This window comes from Phoca vitulina, unplaced genomic scaffold (genome assembly GCF_004348235.1).
Source record: "Phoca vitulina isolate PV1807 unplaced genomic scaffold, GSC_HSeal_1.0 scaffold49, whole genome shotgun sequence".
Taxonomy (NCBI): domain Eukaryota; kingdom Metazoa; phylum Chordata; class Mammalia; order Carnivora; family Phocidae; genus Phoca; species Phoca vitulina.
This window is the reverse complement of record NW_022589752.1, coordinates 2,783,816-2,806,366: the sequence shown is the minus strand read 5'-3', so window position 1 is coordinate 2,806,366 and position 22,551 is coordinate 2,783,816. Positions and strand designations below refer to the sequence as shown.

Here is a 22,551-nt window from a genome sequence, read left to right as displayed (position 1 = left end):
TAAATATCTGTGGAAATAAAGGTTTTTGTTCTTTATTGAAAGATCAAGAGTTAAATTTATATTGTATATAATATTTTGCAAATCGAACCTATGGTTAGTTTTACCCAGAGGAAGCTTCAGAACGTACATATATAACCATCCTAATGAAAATGCATATCTGCTTATTTCATATTTGCAGAGTATGAGTGAAAAGTACCGAGTTTGATTTTTAAAAACAACAATTGTGCTATAATTTATGCATTCATATTAATGTTGTTTTTCAAAATTGTCACCCAGAGAAGCAAAACCCTGATTCCAATGATGCCCTTGTTCAAAACATTTTGGAAAACTTCCTCTCAGAATTGTCTTTTGAATCATTTGCAAGCCTGACTAAAACATCCATCTCATTACTTTCTATTCGTATTTTATACCAAGATTCATCATCCTTTTTTTATTCACCAGAGTTGGCTATAAATGTCTCTCTGAAATGATGAAAATGGCTAAAATTGACTTTCAAATTATGAAATTTGTCACCATTGAGGATATTTCGAAGTGTGTATGCATGTGTGTGTGTTACAGACTTAGAAAGCACTTTCAGAAGGTGGTAGAAATACTGTGGCTGATGGCATCTTCAGGGTAAGCGAGTGGTGTTCTAAGGGGAGCCCTATGAAGGGAAAGCACATGTAGATGACATGGTATGTTTGTATAAAAACCAGTCACATTACTTTTTAATGACACTGGTTGTTAGTTTTTACAACGTATACAAAGAAAAATGCAAATAATGTCTTTCAGAATGCAAGGCCAAAATACCTTACACAATTAGTAGCATATTTTATTATTAAGACAATTAAAGGATTAAAGCAACTACAATACTAATCCTATGTTGGCAGATTCTTCAGATAATGGTCCCTATGTGGGAATGTCTCTGTATAATTTTATCTAAATACTACCATTCACTGTCTTATCTGTAAACATGTGTGTTTTTATTAGCATCTTACATAATTCATACTTATTTTCATGTCATTTGAAGGTACTATTTGGTAGCATTTGAAATTTTCATTTTAGTTGACCTCTTCACATAAGTAATTGACTCAGTTTTTAAAACTATTAGTGCTTGTTTTCTTAACCATCAGTAAAGAACCCAGTTACATGTGCTTGAAATGTAAAATAATTGAATTCCAAATGTTTTCTCAATTTAAGAAATTTGTGGCCATTTGGTACCACTCACACAATGTTATGTGTTGAATGATTTATGAATAAAATAAAAATGAAGTAGTAATGTATGTATCCAAACATTCACCATATACCCCCAGTTGAACATCTTTATTGTGTTCTTTCTCAAATGGGTAGGAAATGAAAGAAATAATTGCCAGAGAGACTCAGTTGAGTAGTTTTTATTTTCTGAGTATTAGAATTGGAATTAGTGCTGTTTAATGAGAGAGAAAACAATTCAAATAAATTTTTTCTGTGATCAGTTTTTGTGACACTGTACCCTATTGCTTCTGACTTCCAGCTTTGCACATTAACGATAGGGATCAAATGCCTGTATTTCAAGAACGTCACCGGTTGTTCTTCGAAAATTGATAGATTTAAGTGCAAAGCCATGTTCGAATATGAAGGTCTCGTATTCACTTTTGTGCTACTTTCCAGTATCGCTAACACACCTCTTGGAGACAATAAAGTTTTCTTGTTTAAGTATGTATGTTTTGTATGTAAGTTTTGTAGACTGATTTGTGTTATACTGATTCTTTTATCCTGGTTAGCTATGATAGCATTTCTTCTTTACTGGTTTTGTAGTACTAAATGTACTAAATTTCCTGAATGCCTTTATCCTCAACTATTCTAAAAATTTTAAAGCACAGCGTTTATGCCGGAATTGTTCTAGACTAATAGTTACTTCCTTCTTATTTAACATCTTAGATTGTATTAATGAAATTGGGTGCTGTTTTGTTTTTGCAAAAAAAGCTAGTTTAGGTAAAAGGGGGAGCAGTTTTGAGGTACTAAATCAAACAATGAACTGTATGACACCTTTAGTTCTTTGGTAACTTTATTTTACCTATTAACTGTCATGGGTTTTTCACAACAAATGTTGTTTTTGAAATTCCATTGAAGGAAAGCATAATATTGTGATAATGTTCATTTACAATATAATTATTCACTGAAAATTTAAAAATCTGTAATGGATTATAAAATAAAATCCCAGTAGCTTTTTTGTTGCCCAATAAGAAAAGTAGATTCAGAAAGCTTGTATTATAAATGAGCATAGTACTGCTTACCAAAAGTTAGGAGTTTTATTCTTGTAGGAATTAGGCTAGTAAGTAATGTTTATATAATCCTGATAAACATTTCTCCATGACTGAATTTTGAGTGGAAAACTTTATTTCCTAAAAGGCTGTATGTGAAAAAAAAGAAAAGAAAAATAGGGCCTATCGTCTGATTGTGAATAGTGTGTGTGTGTGTGTGTGTGTGTGTGTGTGTCTGTGTGTGTGTGTGTGTGTGTGTGTGTGCGCATTTAGATCCAGTTTAATACCAACTAATGCCAACATCTGGCAAAGAGATGGAGATCTGGGAATTTGTTGCTTGAAACCCTGGGACAAAGTGTTCTGATCTGACCAGCAAACATAGCTGTGGACTTGAACTGGAATCTTCAGGGGCAGAAACGTCTTAAGTGTCTGGAAAATTGGCCTGTTGAGTCACCATGAAGGCACTAAAACAAAACTAATTTTAAGCAGGTCAAAGTTCAGTGATTCTCTCTGGAATTCAAACTTTTTTTAAGAGTCTCATGTTTAAGTGAAAAGGGTCAAAGTTGATGCACTGTTACAATGTTTTGAATGCTTTCCCTTAAGAACAGCCACCCAAGCTGGGATTATCATGAGGAACTGCAAGGCTGGCACTTCAGCGTCTGGGTTAAAAATATTTTAAAGCAGTAAATGCAGTCAGTACAGAGAGATCCCTGGGAGCCTTTCTATTCAAAAATGTGTGAGCTCAGGGCAGCGACTGCAATGTAATTTAGGGCAGTGTATGCTTCATAGCTTTGGAGAATATTGCTTCCCACTAATGTTCCATCAGAGGATGGTAGGATAGTAGTAATTTTAGAAGGTGGTATTCCTGTTTGTCTTACATCGAAAACTTCAGAATAAATAAAAGGACATATCAACTGAGCAAGAAATGTAACTATGGAAAAGTACCAATGAATCTAAATTTGAACTGAACAGATACAAAATCAGCATGGGTGTAGGAATATTTTTAAGGAGGAAGCTACACCAAAAGCGACTTCCCAGGGAATGGATCTCACAGGTATGTACCATGTGTGACACCTAGCCTGCAGAAACTTTCAAGAGAGTGTCTTGTCAACAGCGAGGTGCTTTAGCTGTGACCCGATGTCATGCTGTTGGATATTTGAATTGAGGGATTATTTTAGAAAATGAAACATAGGGGATTTAATTTCAGTAGCTGGAATTCAGATGATATCTGGATATCCTGTGGATGCCAAGCAATTAGCTAGTCGGAATTCCTTGAATGAGATTGTATTGGGATCGTAGGATGGCCTCACTATGAAGTGAGTGATTCCAGGACTTTTGATGTTAAAATGTTATATACTGCAGCTTATTGTGATTGACTAGGCTTTTTCTGAGACTGAAGATCTCGTTGCTGACTAGAATGAGACTTAAACAACATTCTTAGACATTAAAAAGAACCTATTATTTTATGGGTTTTGTCTAGGAAAAGGGAGAAGAACATTTACTCTGCCTTCAAATTTAGCAACTCAGCTAAAAGCTCTGGTGTAGCTATGAAATTTGGCTGGTATCCATAGTCTACTAAACTTATAAAACTTTGGTTATTAGCTGTTTTTTTTCCATGATACCAGTTGCAGAATAATTCTGTTGCTCTTCACCATAAACTTATGATACTCACTTTGAAGAAGCTTTAATTATTCAGTTATTTATTCAGTAAATATCAGTTATTCCAATTTGAGGAATTACATTTTGCATTGTGTTTACTGTGTCTCAAGAGATATGAACTCAGTCGTGTCTGTTTATTTTAATGAGATAAGCCAGGCACATGTGATAATTTTTACCAAAACAGAATAAAAATGCATGGAGAAGAAGGAAAAGCTGAGTTATTATTGTATGGCATGATGATTCTTGTACAATTTTTAATCGGAAAGTGATCTGAGTTGGGCTCAAAGATGGGAAGATGTCACACGTGTTCTATGTGGTTCCTTTAGGTTACAGGTTAATAGAAAGCAGTCCTTGATTGGATTCTTGAACTCAGTTATGTTTATAATTATTAATGTTGTGAATCCTGATTATTTTAATGTAGTGATGAAGAGAGAAGAATAAGAGAGAATCAAATATTACAGAGGTTAAATTAGAAAAGGTCAAATGCCAAATGTTTTCAAGAGCTGGTGCAAAGATGATGATGCTGGGATAGTTTTAGGGTGAGTTCTTAGATTTCTTTGCATCTTAATTATGGACCAGAAATTTAAATTTGTGTGCAAGGAATTTCAAAACAAAATTTATTTACCATCTGAACTGTATGAAGAAATAGAAGCATCAGTATATTCAATATTCTAATTTATTTTAACTCCATGTGACTAGTTAATAGTTTTATCACAAGCAACCTTTAAAAAAGCCGTAGCTCTGAACTTTTGCCCCTCTGCATGGCTTTGCAAGGAGAGCTTTCAAAGAGAAGAGTCTTAAATCTGTCTGATAGTAAAATATTCTGATCTGTTTTCATTTCCCTCCATCTCTAGGCTCTGTCAGCTGTTAAACTTGTGCTAGCCGACTGCTGGCTCCCCATGCTGTGCTGATCCTTTTGTTTAACTGGCATTTCTCGTAGCTTCCCCACTTAAACTAGCTATCAGAATCCTATAGGTCAACCAGATAGTTTGCCTTCTCACAAGCTCACCTGAAACATCTTTTGAGGTAGGGCCTGTGATTTCATGACAAATAGTCACCTCAGTGGGGAGCTGCAGAGCTCACCTCTATCTTCCAAGGGTTAACCGTAACCTATAATAATAATTTGGTGACACAAAATGCTTCTTTTTATGCATTACCTATTTCCAGAGGCCTAATTTAGGTTTGTATCAAAATGGATATCACAAACAGTACAGCTTCCCGCTGAGAAGGAAAGTGCTACTGAGAGACTTTCTGTGATTCTTTTGGTGGCATCTGGGAGGGGTGAAGAAATCCTGGGGGAGTGAAGCAATTGTCAGTCGCTTATAGAGTAGCTGGGACAAGCCCTGGTGGAGAATGGTTTTCAAAAGCAGAATAGCTTTATGGAATTGTTATATCAGGAACAGAACTTTGTTCTATTGCACTTGCTACGAGGCAAATTTTAGAACAAGGAAAACAGCAGAAGTGGTTACAACAGATGCCTTATTTTTCTGTATGATTTTCATACTTCATGCTCTAGCAACAGTGACAGTGTTTACCCAGGTGTAAATACAAACATAATAATATAGTACCGGGGAAGTTTTAAACCTTAAGAGTCCGTTGAGAGTCTTAATTCCTCATCACAGAATCCATGGTCATGCCAACGTCAGTCCAATCGGAAAAGCAAGCCAAGTTAATCTGTCGGTGTGTCCCATCTTTAACCATTTTTAAATCACCCAGTGTCTACCCCAAACATGCTAGGCTCCTTTATTGTCCTAGTTCTTTTCACAAAAGAAAGCAAATACAAATTTATCTTTTTTTTTTTTTTTTTTTTACTTAACTATACCCAGGAGTATTTGTTCTTTAAATAGAAACGTATGAAGGATTGTTTTTCATGAACGTTTACTAGACTTAGAATTTCTGGCTCTTCTAGTAGTTAGGGATGGGAAAATATAGCAATATGATTTTGCAGAAGGGGTCTTCCAGCGAGCCCTGGCTTCACACCATCTAGGCTAAATTGCCGTTAGAACTACGCCTGGGAACTGATTTGAGCCCAAATATGGATGGTAAATGACCTGCGGTTTTACAATTCAGTGATGGGGATGTTTCTACATTTCCACACTTTAGGTTCTGTGGCAGCTTCCAGCTGCAGCAGCCTTTTGCCTTGAGTGTGCCCCATTCTTGTACCTAGTGAAGGGATGGGAAAACGTCAAGGAGCCAGGCAAATTGTCAAGAACTCCATCCCCAGAACTTTAACTCCTGCTCCCACTTCAGCCTTTTGCTCTTGCATGTTTTCTGAGAGTGAGGGTTTTTCTTGGCCTGCTGCTTCCCCAAGTGGCCGGCCCTTGCCTCTTCACTGTTCTCCGGGGATGTGTTCCCAGAGTGCCCATTTCCCATCCGCCCCTGGGAGCACCACGAAGGAGCAGCTGTCCTTGCTTTCCCACTCCTACTCCAAGGAGAGGCTTGGGTGCACAAGCTTCTGTCACATACTTAATTTGTGCATCTCAGGCACAGCTTGCTCAGCTCTGCATTTTTGGCTCAGTGAACACACTGAATATGTCTGTATAGGTGTTCGTCTTGGGGTACACCCATCTAGGGGTAATAGACATGGTTTCTCTTTTCAAGGACTCAGTTGTTAAGAGTATTTAATGGCTATTGGGGGGGAAAAACACTGATTTTTTTTTTTTTATGTGCTGCAAGTGACATGTTCATGGTATTCTTTTTGATTCTTTATAAAGCTGTGTAAAAACTGGAATTTTAAGGAGTTTCTACCATAAAGACTGCTTTCAGCCACATTATATCTATTTCCTTATTTAATTGGCTATAATTCATTTTGTAAGCATTTCTCATTCAAAGCAGGAAGACTTTCTACCACCATGGTCTGTTTGGTCACTTTTCTTAGGGATTGCTTAGATCTTCCTTGTAATAGCACCTCCCTGAAGAAAACCAGAGAAAAGAAATAACATCAAACCTTCAACGGCAGCTTTTGTCCCATTTAAATTGCAATAGATAATTTTGAAAAACTGTAAGTGGGGTGATGATGTAAGATGGACTTTTAGTTCTCCTTTCAAAGTTTCTTCTAATTTTTGTGCTTATTTCAAAAGCTTTACCTAGAATGAGAGTACATTCATGTTGTTTAATGTCCTTTGTTTTCATGGTATTGTTTTTTATAATGATTGGTGGATAGAAATGTGCCAGGGCCATGCTTTGGGATCTGAGCCTCCTTTGGACCCCATAGGATGTCAATGGACTCATTAGGATTTAGCCAAGTTTTATGCATTATTCATAATATACATTCACAGCGTGCGCACTAACGACTGTCTCCTGTGTCTGCTTAGTCAGAACCATTTGCATGCTGTATTATGGAACCATAATACAGAATGCATTTAGCCACATTTTCTGTATTATCCTTAATACATATTGTCATCATATTCTGTTATGGGGTATGTGGTGAATGTGTTTAAACAATACCATGCACTTGTGCGTTATGATTCCATAAAAACAAATGTATAATAAAAGTCTTGATGGAAGTAATTATTGCATATGTGCAATAATAGTTTCTAAAAAAGCCTTCCTATTATTTCTAGTTTGCTTTTATTGTTTGATTATCTAGTTATTTGTTTTATGTTGCTTTATGCCTGCTGGACTGATGTCCTGAAATTTTTAATTTTGAAAACAACATACCTTCTTTATCCCTCTCATATCTTACCTCATTAGTTTCCCTAAATGAGTATTTAAAAATATAATACTTAAAAGAGACTCAGTGATTAGGAAAAGCATGTTTCCTAACTACCAATTAAAGATCTGTAGGGTATTTGTTATAAAGAGTCTGTGCTCCATGTAGCAGCAAGAACTGTGAGAAATTAACATCAAATTATTAACATCAAATTATCTTCCATATCCAGGATCTAGAGGTTCTGAGTTCTAAAGTCAACAGTGACTTCAATACGTTTAAGGGGTTGTCACTTTATCTCTTTATCTTGGACATCTTGCTTGCAAAATGGAAATGACCACTGTTTAATTGCAATAGAATATCAGATTCATTATGTCTTTTTTTTTTTAAATGTTGATTTGGAATAGACGGAAAAAAACTTAGAAATACATCTCTGTGTCACAGGTGTGAAAGAAAAAAGAATTTATTTAAAACTTTAAAATGGTAACTTATTGAGAAGTTATGCTGTAATGTGAATCTTAAGTGCAGAATATAGTAAAAGGATTCATTGAAATTTTTAAGTCTTTTGTGAGCATTACTGGTGGTTTTCGGTAGTTTGGAGTCATCTGGTTTCTGGTTAGCTACTAGTGAACTCATTTTAGAATGCTCACTTTGAAAACCGTAATTCATTTAGTGTCCTCCAAATCTAGTGCTTTTGCAAACAACCACTTTTTATTTCATTATGAAACCATTTAGGAACAGATTGGGAGTTAGAACATATAGAAGACAGTAGTTTTAGTTTGAAGGGCCATTAGTCTTTTTATTGATAATGACACTTTTAACAGTAATCTGTTTTACTCATAGTCTTATGAAATTTATCTGTTTTGCTGGACATTATTGGTGAATTTATTCAGATAAACAATCTCACTGAAAATTTGAAGTGTACCCATGGTAATATAGCAAGCCATCCTTCTCTTGTCTCCTTTTCAGCAAGTTTGATACTATGCATCCAGATAAAATGGCTCGTTCAATACTATCCATATTCTTTGGAAATCTAAAGGGTATATAAACTTGGGGTGCATGGGTGGCTCAGTCGTTTAAGTGTCTGCCTTTGGCTCAGGTCATGATCCCCGGGGTCCTGGGATCAAACCCCACGTCAGGCCTACTTCTCCTTCTCCCTCTGCCCCTCCCCTCCACTCGTGCTCTCTTTCTCTCTCAAGTTAAAATAAATAAATAAATAAATAAATAAATAAATAAATAAATAAATAAAATCTTAAAAAAATAAAGGATATATAAACTTGATGCAAAATCTGACTAAATATATTTTTTTGCCTATCTCAATATATTATTCTTTATTTCTCCATTGACTTTTACATAGTTGTTTGGGTCATGTGTGCATGTTGAGAAGTCAATAGATTAGAATCTCCTGGTTCTAGATATAATTCCAAATATGGTGGATTGAATTACAAGTAGCCAAATCTCAAAATAGGACAGTGGAGGATATGCTACTCACCCAAATTTAGATATTTTGGTTGTCTGGAGTAATACAAATATGTCAGATGAAGAGAGATAAATTGAGTATTAGAGAGGTAGATAAAAGGGTACACCTCCTTAAATGGATGTTTTTCTGTAATACAGGGAGGGAAAAGACCTCAGTGACTTCTGTCTTGACAAGCTATATTCTTTCTACTTTCATTTGATATTTCCTCCCAGTAGGCTTAGTTAACAAAGTTGATCACTTTGTCCAACTTTTATTGTCAATTTAAATAGTTCCCCTGCCCAAAAAGTCTTCAGGTTAATTCTGGCTATTTTTTTTTTTTTTCACATTTTTAGAGAAACTGTTGATCCTCAGTGTATATGTCTGGATGAAGTAGAATGACTAAAAATGTTTTGTTTGTATTTTTACTTATTAAGATACATTTATAAATCAGATGACTAGAAACTACTTCAGTTTTTTAAAACTATAAATTTTTATATAAAGGAGTGTTGACTCTAATTTAGCACAGTCACTTTCAAAGCTATATACATCTTTCAGTGATAGTGAAATTGCTCAGAATATTCCGGGAGCACCTCCATTGGAACTGCCGTAGAGGCTGCAGTATACTCTCTTGATGACCTCAGTGGGCAAATTTTTTAACTTGGAAGAGAGGTGTTGTATTTCGAAATAGTCAAAAGATATATTTGAGCCAAGTCTGGTTAATAAAACAGGCAGGTAGTCAAAAGGGGAGTGGGTGTGGAGGGCAGTACAAATTGTGGCGCTCAGGTAACAGATCTGTTTTCTTGGGTCCATTGTTAATTGGAGGATGAGAAAAGTGTTAAGCTCCAGAAGTGTTTTAAGCAATGGTAGTAACAGGAAGATGAGTACCTAGTTTCTTAAGTTCAGTTACTTGAAGGACCATACTTACTTTCCTGTCAAGGTTTAAAATAGATTTAAAATATGTTACATTAATTTATAAGTTATACTTTGCATAATCACAATGTATTTCAAGGCTTTTTGTGTTCATCTATTATAACAGATGTACAAAAATGTGTCCATTTTTATAGCTTGGTGTGTGCCTGCTCTTTCCAAATTATGAAAAAGGCAGTCTTTCAGAACCATTAATTCCGAGCTAAGATAAGGTGTTCAAATGGAAAAATAATATGTCTTTTTGGCTTTTCAGATTATAATTTCAATATTTCCAGGGCCTAAATATTTTAAATGTAGATTTAATTTTTTTCTGCTTAATATTGGTCAGAGGTTGCCTCAATTTTCATAACAATAAAATTTATTTCAGGGAGTTTCTGCATCTGAACTTATTTGTTGGCTCTTTAAGACCAGTCTGGCCACTTGTGGACTGGTGCAGTTGCTTGCAAATAGATCATTCTGTAGATTAACAGTAAGAAACATACGCAGTTATATATACAAAGAGAATTTCATGACTAACATACATAGTAACAAATTTTTAAAAGACTATCATTTTGGAGATTTATTTAATAATAAAGTGATTATTCACCAGCTCATATCATTTTCATGTTAGAGGGATTTCAGGTATGCCTATGTCCAAATCCCTCACTTTCATACCCCCAAAGTTCCTCGGAATGCTCCATCATAAGGAATAATGTTAGAAGGGTTGATATAAGCAAAAGTAGGTTCAACAAAGAATGTTGGATTAAGAGAAAATAGCTGAGTACTATTTTATCTTATTGCAGGTAATTTGAAAACTCAAATTATTTAGGGAATTTGCCATTTCTTGAGGATTAAGAAATAGAATAAATTTTCCTAGTGAGGTGACTACTGGGGAAAATTCAAATTAATGTATATACTAAAAATAAGGTTTGGATTAGTTTGAATTAGCTATCAATTTCTTTAAATTTGAATTAAGTTTGATTTGGCTTTGTAAATAATCTTTGTTTCCGCCATGAGTTTACCACAGACAACTTTTTTGAGAGTACAATGGGATCTTAGCAATTTTAATAGATTTTAGCAGTTTTCTTTATCTCAGTATTTCTATGTAAATTTCAATTACAGATTTTTTGGTTTAAATTTTAAGACATTACTCTTTAACCTACTCTGTACAATTGCATATTGCTATCACAGTCTCTAGTCCAGAGAAGAGAATCCACTTATTTAGCTAAGTTAGGAAGTTTATCCTTCCTCTATTTCTACCTTTCTCCTTTTGTCCTTCCTTCCTCCCTCTTTTCTGTTTTTCTTGTACTTTAAATCCCTAAATCAGCTGTTATTACATATTGGATATTGAGTGGAGAAGGGCAATAAAAATTGCCTTTCTAGGAAAGTTCTACGTGTTATTCTTACGAGACTACTCCTGGTTCTTAATGGCTTAAATATATGTTGTCCATTAGTCCTATAAGACACCCCACCTGGTTTTTTGTATTGCTGCTTCAAAAATAGCCTGGGAGGGAGAGAATCTAAAGCCATCATCTGGGTTTTTGTCTCAGGCCACTTAATTTCTCTGAATTTCCCTTTCTTCACCTGCAAAATGGGGTTTAACGCATAGGATTTTTGTGAGCATTAAAATGAGTCAGTTGCATGAACACATTTTGTAAACTGTAACATTCCAGTAGATGTTAGTTGTTCCTTCCTTGATTTGGTGAAATACAGAGCAGCAGTGCAGCTAGACTTACAATTATTTTTATTGATGGGTTTATGATCTTTTTAATATGCTGTATACCTTTTGATAAAGTTCAAACTTTATCGTTTTCAGCTGGAATGGCACTAGTTCTGCGAGTTATAACCCCTGGGGGGGGAAAAACCCACAAGGTCTGCTTTTGGGTTATATTCGTTTTGGTTGTTCTACGGTTTGGAATAAGGTTTCTGACGGTACCTTTGTGCTGAGAGTACCTCCTGTGACCTTTATACTTGCACTCTCCCAAGATGCTGCTCCTCGTTTTCTTTTTTTTTTTTTTCTTGACTAATGTCAATATAAGTTTTAGTTCAGGCCTAGGGGATAATGTGTATATTTTCTTTTTGTTAATAGGTATGTGGTATATAAATCGAGTATTTATAACTCATTATTTTGATAACATGCTACAGAAATCCCAGTAGCCGTGTTTAATATTTGTTTTAGGAAATTTGCCACTGCAGACAAATTTATTTTAGACTGACTTCTCTGAAGAACAGTGAATTAAATGGTGGGGAAAAAACCCAATGTGGTAAAGTAATGTGATATATTATCTGAGTTCATGGGAGCCATTTGTAATCTTTCTTTTCTCAGAGATTTTTTTTTTTTTTTTTAATTCTCTCTGTATTTATTGCTTGTTTCTGTTCTCTATGTAGTAGCTGGTCTCTAGATGTGGGCTTGTACCGATGAGTTATAATTCCAAGTGAAGTGATAGGGACAAGTATTTCTGGGTGTGGAACCTCCATTCTGACTTTATGCAAGTCACTTGGTCTCTTTTCTGCCCTCATTCTCTTTCTTTCCTAGCTTGTGAAGGAAGCAGTTACAACGCATTTTGCAAGATTGCTCAGAGGCCTAAATGAGATAATGTATGTGAGAGCTCAAACATTCTGTCGTTGAAAAGTGGCATTCCAATACTAGCTATCAAAATACTGAGTATTTGCCTCGTAAAAAAAGACAAACTATAATGCCCAGCCTTTGAGGAGTGTTTTGCAGAATTTTTTTCAAGATTTTAAATTGGCCAGTCGAAATAGAATTTTAAAACTGGGACATCTTTAATTCTTACTCCAAACCCACTGGAGGAAATTGAGGGTCACCTAAATAAGTAGGAGAATTGGTCATAGAACCCAGATCTCCTGGCTCTCTGGCTGGGCTGTATCCTCCACTCTGAACATGGCTTGGTCCACCATTTGTCCTCCTTTGGTATTAAGATATCTTTCAAATGAGAGTGATATGATAGCAGTAGCATTCACCCTTCTCTCAGAAATGAGGGACTCTAGAGAGGCATTTTCCTTTTGCTTTCTTTTTCCCCTTGTGGTTATTGACAAAGCTTGGGATCATGTTGAAACTTGTTGCAACCACCAGGAAACTCTTTCAACTTTTAATAGTTATCACCCTGATCCTAATTAACAAGTAGCAAGCATGATTATGCTCCAGTAAGTTGGAAAGACTTACCAGACTTTAATATTTAGATGAGGAAAAGACCTCCAGCCATGGAAAAAAAAAATCCCTGTTGATATTTTCCATAAAAGGGGACGTACATTCAAAACCAGCAGAGCCAACTCTGCCACTTTGTGTAAATGCAATCCTGAGACGTGGCTAAGAAGAGAGCATGTTAGTCACGGCTTATATTAACACACAGTGTCCTCTTGAATTCATTGGCTTCCTTCTCATGAAAATGCTGCATAATGAGCCATAAGGAGGTTATTCTTTCTTTATATTTGCCCTGAAATAAAACAAAAATAATACAAATTATTAAACTTGCATTTAGGGAAGTGTGTGATGAGGATAGCTTTTTGTAAATGAAGGTTTTGCTAGTGTCATCCATTTGAATCAAGTAACTAATGTGCCCTAAAGGAAAAGTAACTTTTAAAATCGTATAAACTTAATTCACCATTTCTAAAATAATTGATACTTATACACTTATTACAACTGGTGGTGATTCACTCACTCTCTCTCTCAGAAAAATAGCTCTTTTTCTTAAGAAAGAAGTAGGACATTCAGCTCCCCTGAGAAACAAGTTGGTTAAGTGCTCATGTCTATGTTCCTCAAGCTGCTCCAAGGTGAAGAGTTGAACCTAGATGTTGACTATGGTCCGGGTTAATGTGACTTATTTGCAGAATGTCAGAAAATTCCCGTTATTTTCTTTAGGTTATATTTAGCAACATTTAAAGAGACAAAAATAATCTACAATAGAGAAAATGAAAAGAAAAACAGAAGTAGAGTCCCTATTACTGGTAGTGTTTTTGGTGGAATTTGAAAACAGAATTGTTGTCTCAGTGACATAACTAGAGGTTAGTTCAAGTCATGTCCCAAAAGAGGTTATAACTAGTTTCAGAGTTCCTGTATATGGTTTCAGCAACAAATATAGCCCATAAGTTGGTCAATGAGGTTCTTACTAGGTGCCATGCACTATTTTTGGCATTGGAGCTAAAGCAGTGAACAAACTAGACAGCCCTTGCCCTCAAGGAGCTTACAGTCTAGTGAGCATGACAGAAAATAAACTATTAATAAAGAAATATGATACTTTATAAAGAATAAGAAGAAATAGCAGAATATGATCGAGAGTAGTTCCCAGGATCTGCTTTGGTTGGGGTAATCAGGGAAGACGATGACATTTGAGTTGAAATCTGAATGATAAGAAGGAAGAATCTGTGTGATGATCCAGGAGAACAAGTTTCATGGGAGAAAGACTAACATTTGCTGGGGCCCAGTGGTGGAGGAGAGCCTGGCTTGCTGTGGCCGGGAGAACCCACTTTCCTTCTTTTTTTTTCTTACACTCATTACACTTGTCATGCCTCCTCTCCCATCCACAATCTCAGCTCATGGTCCTGCATCCCATTTCTTCTAGAAAGTTAAATGAACAAGAAGAGGATTCTCAAAACTTCTGTCACCGTAGCTATGTACCCACTGGCGTATACTCTGCCTTCTCCTCTTTCCTGTGTATGAAGTGTCACTGGTCTTAGTAAAAGCTCACTCCTCCACCTGTGCACAACATCCTACAGTCTGTTTCCTCTGGCCGGCTCATACATTAGTCCATCCATATCCTTTCTGTCTCCTGCATCATCAGTTTTTTTTTTTTTTTTTTTTCTGTTTGCTAAGTCTTTCCCCTCAATCTACCAACTTGTTGTTTCTTCCATTTTAAGAGGGAAAACACTCTTTTGGTGTCATTCTTCCCCAGTGACTCCACATTTGACTCTATCTGTTTAAAGAAGAATTCCTTGAAAAAGTTGTGTATATTTTTTCCTCCAAATTGTTCCCTCTCTTTTTCTCTTAAAAACACAGGGGCGCCTGGGTGGCTCAGTTGGTTAAGCGACTGCCTTCGGCTCAGGTCATGATCCTGGAGTCCCTGGATCGAGTCCCGTATCGGGCTCCCTGCTTGGCAGGGAGTCTGCTTCTCCCTCTGACCCTCCCCACTCTCATGTGCTCTCTCTCATTCTCTCTCTCTCAAATAAATAAATAAAATCTTAAAAAAAAAAAAAAAAAAAACACAGAGGCATTTATTTGCCTTCATCATGACACTGCAACGCCTCTTGGTTTAAGTCAACAGTGGCCTCCATGTTGCTATGCCAATGATCACTTGTTAGCCCTTACTTTACTTGTCCCATCAGTGGCATTGGAAACTCTTGTTTGCTTTTGTTGCCTCATAGCACCTTTTTCACTTGGATTCCATTTCTTGATTTTTCTTGTACATATTGGCTGCTCTTTCTGTTCTTTATTTGGTCCATCTTCATCACTGTAATCTCTAAACATTGGCGTGCCCTAGGGCTTAATTCTTGGACCTCTTCTCATTTGTATCAAAACAAAAATCTTTGTTCATCCAGTCTAATGGCTCTAAATGTCCTATGTACACTGATGACTTCTAAATATATATTTGGACACCGAGCTCTCCTGAACTTTAAACTCCTATATCCAACTGCCTACTTGAAAAATGTCACTGAATGTCTAATAGGCAATTTTATATAATAGGTACAAAAATGAACTCCTGCTTTCCCCCTGCTTCTCCTACAGTCTTTTCTTTTCTTTCTTTCTTTCTTTTTTTTTTTTAAATATGGAACGCTTCACAAATTTGCGTGTCATCCTTGCGCAGGGGCCATGCTAATCTTCTCTGTATCGTTCCAATTTTAGTATATGTGCTGCTGAAGCGAGCACTCCTACAGTCTTTTCTATCTCAGTTATGGCAACTACATTCTTTCAGTTGTCCAGGAGAAATCCTTGAAATCATCCTTATGCTGTTCTTTCTTTAATATCCTAGTCTCTCAGGAATCTTGCCTTTTCTACCTTTAAAATATATCCAAATTCTGACTGCTTCTTACCACTTTTTTAGCTACCATTTGAGTTCAAGCTATCGTCATCTCTCATCTGGATTATTTCGGTAGCCTCCTAACTGGTGTCCCTGCTAACACCATTGCCCATCTCTAGCCAATTTTTAACAGACACTCAGAGTGACCATTTAAAAATGTAGACAGATCACATTTCTCCTCTGTTCAAAGCCTTCATGGTTCCATCTCTCTTATGGGTCAATAGCCACGATATTATTGTGGCCTACAAGGCCGTCGTATTTGTTATTGTCCTTCCTTTCGGACCTCCTAGCCTAATACCTTCTCTTTTGTTTAGTCTGGTCCATCCACACTTGATGCTTGTTCCTCAAATACTCCTCACACTCTCCCACCCTGCGCTTTGGCACTTGCTGCTCCCGCTGCATAAAATACTCTTCCTCCAGATACCTGCATGCCTTGCTGTCTCTCCTTCTCTAGGTCTTTACTCAAATGTATTTTCTTAGTGAGTCCTTCTCTGGCCACCCTACCTCAAAATTCAACAGCCTTTCCACCCCTCTTCAAGAACTCACTTACCTCCTCTCTTCCCTTTCTCAACTTCCTGGTTTGTTTTTCTTTGCAGATCTGATTACCATTTTGAATTTACTATCCATTTTCTTAGTTTTCTTGCCTCCCTCAACTAGAAGGTAAGCTCACTGAGGAGAGAAATATTTGCATGTTCTGTTCATTGCTGTATGCCCAGTACTTCCAAGTGCTCAGTAAATAAAAATGTATGAATGAAGGATTGAATGTAAAAACATATGAACCAGAGAAAGATGAAGGTAGCAAAAGTTGTATAGTGATTTAATGAGATGGAATTTCATTTCTAGGGTTCTAGGATGCAATGCCATGTTTAATTTTCTGGCTCAGAATTGTTTCCTGGGCATAAAACCAGTTTAACTTTGAAAGAATAAAGATATTTTTAAAAAGAATAAAGATTTTTAGATCCTCACTTGGAAGTATAATGATCATGCAAATCCTACATACTCATACCTTATTTAAGGAAGTTAGGAAATACATAAATGAGCTATAGAAGATTGCTGTATAGGATTGCAGAAGTTTTGTTTCCTAAATATTAATACAAATATCATGTTAAGGAAGTAAAACAATTTAAAGTAATGGTTTTTAAAAAAACTTACAGGTGTAAAAGAGAAGCATATGGTTGAACAGAGATTGCCAATGAAATTGACAGATGATTAACATTCATTAAAACTTTTAATTAACACCTTGGAAAATTCCATAAAATGATACTGTATGTAAATGACTATGTGTGATATCTTTGAGCATTCTCTTACCTGTTTTACAGAAGGGAAAAAATGGATCACAAAACTGCTTATGATACAATTTTCCCTAGCCCTGGGTTTGTTTTGAGTGTTACCTACTTGTGTCAATCATGCCAATTTGAGCTGCCAATATTCTAAATATATTTGGCTGAGATATAAGTGATTCTTTGTATATCCTGGAGGAAAGAAAAGCTATCTTTTAGTTTCTTATTCTTTCCTTTTCCCCAGCATTTTCTGATTAACTATGGGAGAATTTGAGCCTTAACATGGAGCTTTTCCAAGGTGATTTAAAATCAGGTTTGTTTAAAATCTGGTTAATAAAATTTGTGATCAGTAAGTCATATATAAAATAATGCTGAAGTTTGTGAGAAACTGATTTTCTGAGGGATTCAAGACACTGAATGGCACTTTGTTCTCTATGTTGAAACTACATTTTCTCTTGACTGTTTGTGATGAAATGGGAGTGGTTTTCTTTTTCTTTTTTTTTTAGATTTTATTTAACATAACATAATAAAAAAAATAAAAAAATAAAAAAGTAAAGATTTTATTTATTTATTTGACAGAGAGAGACACAGCGAGAGAGGGAACACAAGCAGGGGGAGTGGGAGAGGGAGAAGCAGGCTTCCCGCTGAGCAGGGAGCCTGATGCTGGGCCCGATCCCAGGACCCTGAGATTATGACCTGAGCCGAAGGCAGACGCTCAACGACTGAGGCACCCAGGCGGCCCTGGGAGTGATTTTCTACTTGAAAATAGTAGTAGTTGGTGTCAATAAGATTTCCAGATGTTTGTAGAGGTATAGTTACTATACAATTGTCTTATTAATTTTTAAATTAATTTGAATTCTGATGAAAGGACAGCTTTTTAGTGTTTTGCTGAGAGAATTGTGGCACAAATATAAGCTTACCTGCCTATTGCTAATTTTTAAACCTTTAGGGGAGGGTGACAAAAAACATACAAATATGTTTTCTTTGACAGAAGACATTTGTTAATTGATAATATGTTTGGTCAGGGTTAAACATCCATTGGTGGTCCAGAGTCATCATTAAGGATATGAATTATTGTTCCAAGCTGTCATCTCTTGAGACCCAAGGACTGCCTAGGGTATATGACTCTCTTTTTTTCTGTCTGCTTGTAGTAATTGCATTAAACTTCCTCTGCTTCTCTCTTTTGATACTTTCTCCACCTTCCCACTTCCCCTATCTTATCTTCTCTCTGCCTTTCTCCACCGAGTTTTCCATGCTTCTGAGCTTAGTGCCTGTTGACTTGGCCATTAGATCCACACTCAGCAAGTGATGGCCCTCCTCGTTTTATTTTTTTAAAAGATTTATTTATTTATTTTAGAGAGAATGAGAGAGAACGTGGGTGGGGTGGGGGGGGAGATGGAGAGGGAGAGAGAATCTCAAGCAGACCCCCTGCTGAGCATGGAGCCCAGTGCAGGACTCTATCTCAGGACACTGAGATCATGACCTGAGCCGAAATTAAAAGTAGGACGCTTAACTGACTGAGCCACCCAGGCACCCCTGATGGCCCTCCTCTTATGAGCTGCATGGTCATGTAGAGTTATGAATGGTTTTTGGTCTTTTTGGAGATTTCTGTTTTTAAATGCTATTCATTTTATTAATTAGCTGCTCAAGATGTTTCCTCTTTGGTAGAAAGGCAGCAAGACATGGGGGGCTAGAACTGGGTGTCACAGCCATTTCAGATGGCTGAGGTTTGGAAAACACTTGATATATAACTGAGGCATTATTATAATTTAAATTACTAAGTATGATTTTAAAGGATCAGTTATAATATGCCTGCTTTGGAAAGCTAATGTGTACTTTAGGTTCAGTATTTAAATTCCTTAGAATAAGTTTTTACTTTCTTGTTTATTGTTTAGTAAGTATTAAGATTTTAAATCATTCTACAGATTAATTTAAGGAGTTAGCACATTGCAAGTAAATATAAAAGCTTTAAAGATACAAAAGAACAAATTTATATTATTATTTTTATCTTTTCTAGTGTTAGGAGCCTAAATGTTTTGAAGCTGAAACATAAAGAATGGAGGAAGAAACAAAAAAAATTGTACTGAAAATACCAATTAAGCATGAATGTTGCCTGATTTATAATTCCTTGTACAGAGATTATAAAGAAGAAATATAGCTCACGAAGGATGAGATGCTCTAAAATTGTAATTCTGACTATATAATTGAGAATAATCCTGCTGAGAAAGAAAAGAAGTTAAATAAAAGTGTAACTATATCAGGAACTCTTTGATAAGCTCAGAATTTAGAGGGGTAGGTATCAAAGATAGAAGGGTACAAAGCGAGGGCCTATTAAGAAAAGCATGAACTTGAGGAGAGTTAATGATCATGGGCATTCATTCATTCTACAGACATTTATTGGGAACCTTTTCTATGCCACATTATCTTGTTTGCACTGTGAGTACTAAAATATAATAAGATCTTTGCTCTCAAAAATCTACTGTGATAACACTGGACTATAATATTAATAATTGACACAACAGAGGAAGAACTCCTCAACTCTTGTTTTGTTTCCAAACTGGAAGGTTGAGGTTTCAGCATACTTAAGAGGAAATGAAAGCCTATGCTGGAATAAAGAATAGAATAAGGGGTGCCTGAGTAGCTCAGTCAGTTAAGTGTCCGATTCTTGGTTTCGGCTCAGGTCATGATCTCAGGGTTGTGAGATCGAACCCCACGTCTGGCTCTGCACTCATTGGGGGGTCTGCTTGATGATTCTCTCCCTCTGCTGCCCCCCTCAAATAAATAAATAAATCTTAAAAAAAGAGAATAGAATAACAACTTCTTACAATGAATTCAAATCTCCAGTCCAAGATGAATGTATATTTGAACTTACAGAAGAACTTGCTTATATAGTCATGAAAAAAAAATGTTGGGTAATGGGTAAATGAAAGCATGAGATATTTAGGTAGATTTTTGGTAGGAAGAACAACTGAACTTATAGATAATTGATTAATGGATTAGTGTTATTGGGATATGGACACTGACCTTGCCCTTGTCTTTATTGACAACTTCATTAAAAGTGTGCTCACCAGATCTCTAGATGACAAATATCTTGAAGTGGTAACTTACATATTTGATCAAATAATCAGGATTCAACGTACAGATAAATGTAAAAGTAGTATGTAAGGCTAAAATGATACTCTTAAGAGTGGTTCCTTGGAAAAAAAGAATATAGAATTAAATGGTTAATAAGCCAGTGGTTTGATGGTGGTATTGAAAGAAGTCATTGGCTAATTGTTGCAAGGCCCTACTGATAAACTTGAGGAGAATCAGAGGCCCACGTAGGGACATCGCAACTGTCTTCAAATATTTGAAGATCTGGCATGTGGGAGAGATAGTAGATTGCCTTTATGTTGCTCTCAAAGAAATACCAACAATTAAATGAAAATCATATTAGCACCATGAAATGGAAAGCCTCCAAAAAACTAGAGTTGCCCAACAATGGAGAGGACTGCCTTATAAAGTAGTGAAAAAGTCTTGTTATAGAGAAAGAGGTGGACCATTTATGTTAGGATAAGAATTTGTGTTAGAAAATCTCTAAGGTTTCCTATCTTTAAAATTGTATAGTTCTGTAGTTTCACAAACTTATCATGACAATTTGAGAAGATAAGAGGAATTTATTTGCTCCAGGGGAAATATGCATGTGAGTGGGGCATTTTTTTTTTAAACGGATGAAACTTAGGGGCAATCCTGAAAACTATAATTAAAGTCAGAATAGGGAGTAGCTATAGCTTTTTCCCTCAAACATTTCTGTGCTGTTCCCAAATAAATACAAGAGTATGTAAAGAAACATAGTGGTCTGAATTTGACCCCTAGTTTGTCAGAGAGGAAAGGCATAGGCATATATTGGAGATCCCTTTAATTATTCCCAAGTATTCTGCTTCTCCTTTGATTAGAAGAAATGCATGCCAGGTTACAAACAAGAGATTTCATTTGGGAAAGCAACAACCCTTGCCTTTGTATTGAGTTAAATATGGAGATTTCATCTGTAAGAAGAAACCATATTGGATTCCTAAGTACTTAAGAAAATACCTAAACACCACTTTGAATGTTCCTCAAACCTCATTAGGCCTACTTGATTGTTTTATTTTTTTTCTATCAAGTTAACACAAAAGACTCTGGGTGGATTATAGAGTCCTTGTTTGAACAGATTCTACTTGAATTTACACATAACTCTGTATACCTGGGATCCTGGATGTGGAAAAGACCTGAAAAATAACTTGATATGAAGTTCCTTATTTTATAGATGCAGAAATTGAGTTCTAGAGTGAGTTGCTCAAGGCAATTTTATTTGGTTAGAAACAAAGTTAAGATTAGAACCCAACACTTAGGACTTCCAGTGAATTCACATCTCTTTCTATTGTACCATTCTCTCTACCTCTTCTTTTAAACTATGCTGCAGATATTCAGTGTGTCAAGATACAGAAGGAAAAAAAAAGGAGCATATATCCACATTGTCTTCATTAAGTTAAAGGTGTTATATTTAAGTCTTAAGTATTTTTCAGTTTTATTAAACTTTGATCTCTGGAAATAAAATAAGAGTCAGTTGTTAAACTTCTCTTCTGGTGAAAACTGGAGGGATGGAAGTAGGATTTTGTGGTTAATTTCAAAAAGGATTTAGAGCTTATGACAGTCTTAGCAACTTTCCTAAATTATGTAGATTACTACTCCAGTAGTAGAGAGATCAAGTATCAGTATTTTAGGACAGCTTTTAAACTGGGAAAATCTAAGACATCTGAACAGAATATCACTTTACTAGAGTTGATTCAAGTTTCTGAACTTCTGGCGGAGAGGAAGGTCAGCGTGCTTGAATACTTTGCTACAAAGTTTTCAAGAGTTAAAAATCTTTTGTGTTATGATTCTTTGTTTTTTTCTCCCTTGTGATTGGAATATAGATTTAAGTAGTGGTACTTCATTGTTTCAAGCAATAACCGACTCAATACTGGATTTAATCATGATAATGGATAGTCATTTAAAATGTATTGCAGTGATAATTTCAATGTGTTTTTTATTGAGCAAATTCATAAATGACTATCTGACTCACTAAAATTTATGATAAAAATCAGAGGTGATCCATAAATGTTTATTGAATTGATTCCATTGAGATTTTGAAAAATGAACTCAAATGTTATATTTAGAAATAAATCAATGCAATTTGAAGTGACTAAATGTTTTCTGACAGCTCCTGATCAGTAATTTCTAGGTTCATACCATATAAATTGACATAGAGATTTCACATAATCATGGAACCTTCGGTATGTGGAGAAAGAGGTATGAGTAGGTTAAGTGGGAGGTGAATAGATTA

At 35.8% G+C, this 22,551-nt stretch overlaps 1 protein-coding gene and 1 non-coding gene across 8 annotated transcripts in view; one reads left to right on the top strand and one right to left on the bottom strand.

The window, feature by feature from the left end:
* SOX5 (SRY-box transcription factor 5) overlaps window positions 1–22,551 on the top strand; it is a 1,002,891-nt gene that overhangs the window by 23,475 nt on the left and 956,865 nt on the right. Inside the window, exon 1 of one of the 7 annotated variants that reach the window (XM_032432675.1) lies at window positions 2,480–3,276. The exons of the other annotated variants lie outside the window; for them this stretch is intronic. The gene's annotated coding sequence lies outside the window, so the exon portion shown is untranslated. Of the gene's footprint in view, window positions 1–2,479; window positions 3,277–22,551 lie in introns of those variants that run through there. 7 annotated transcript variants of the gene reach the window in all.
* On the bottom strand, window positions 15,670–15,776 carry LOC116621625. Its single transcript, XR_004297429.1, has one exon. It is a non-coding gene; the product is annotated as a U6 spliceosomal RNA (small nuclear RNA).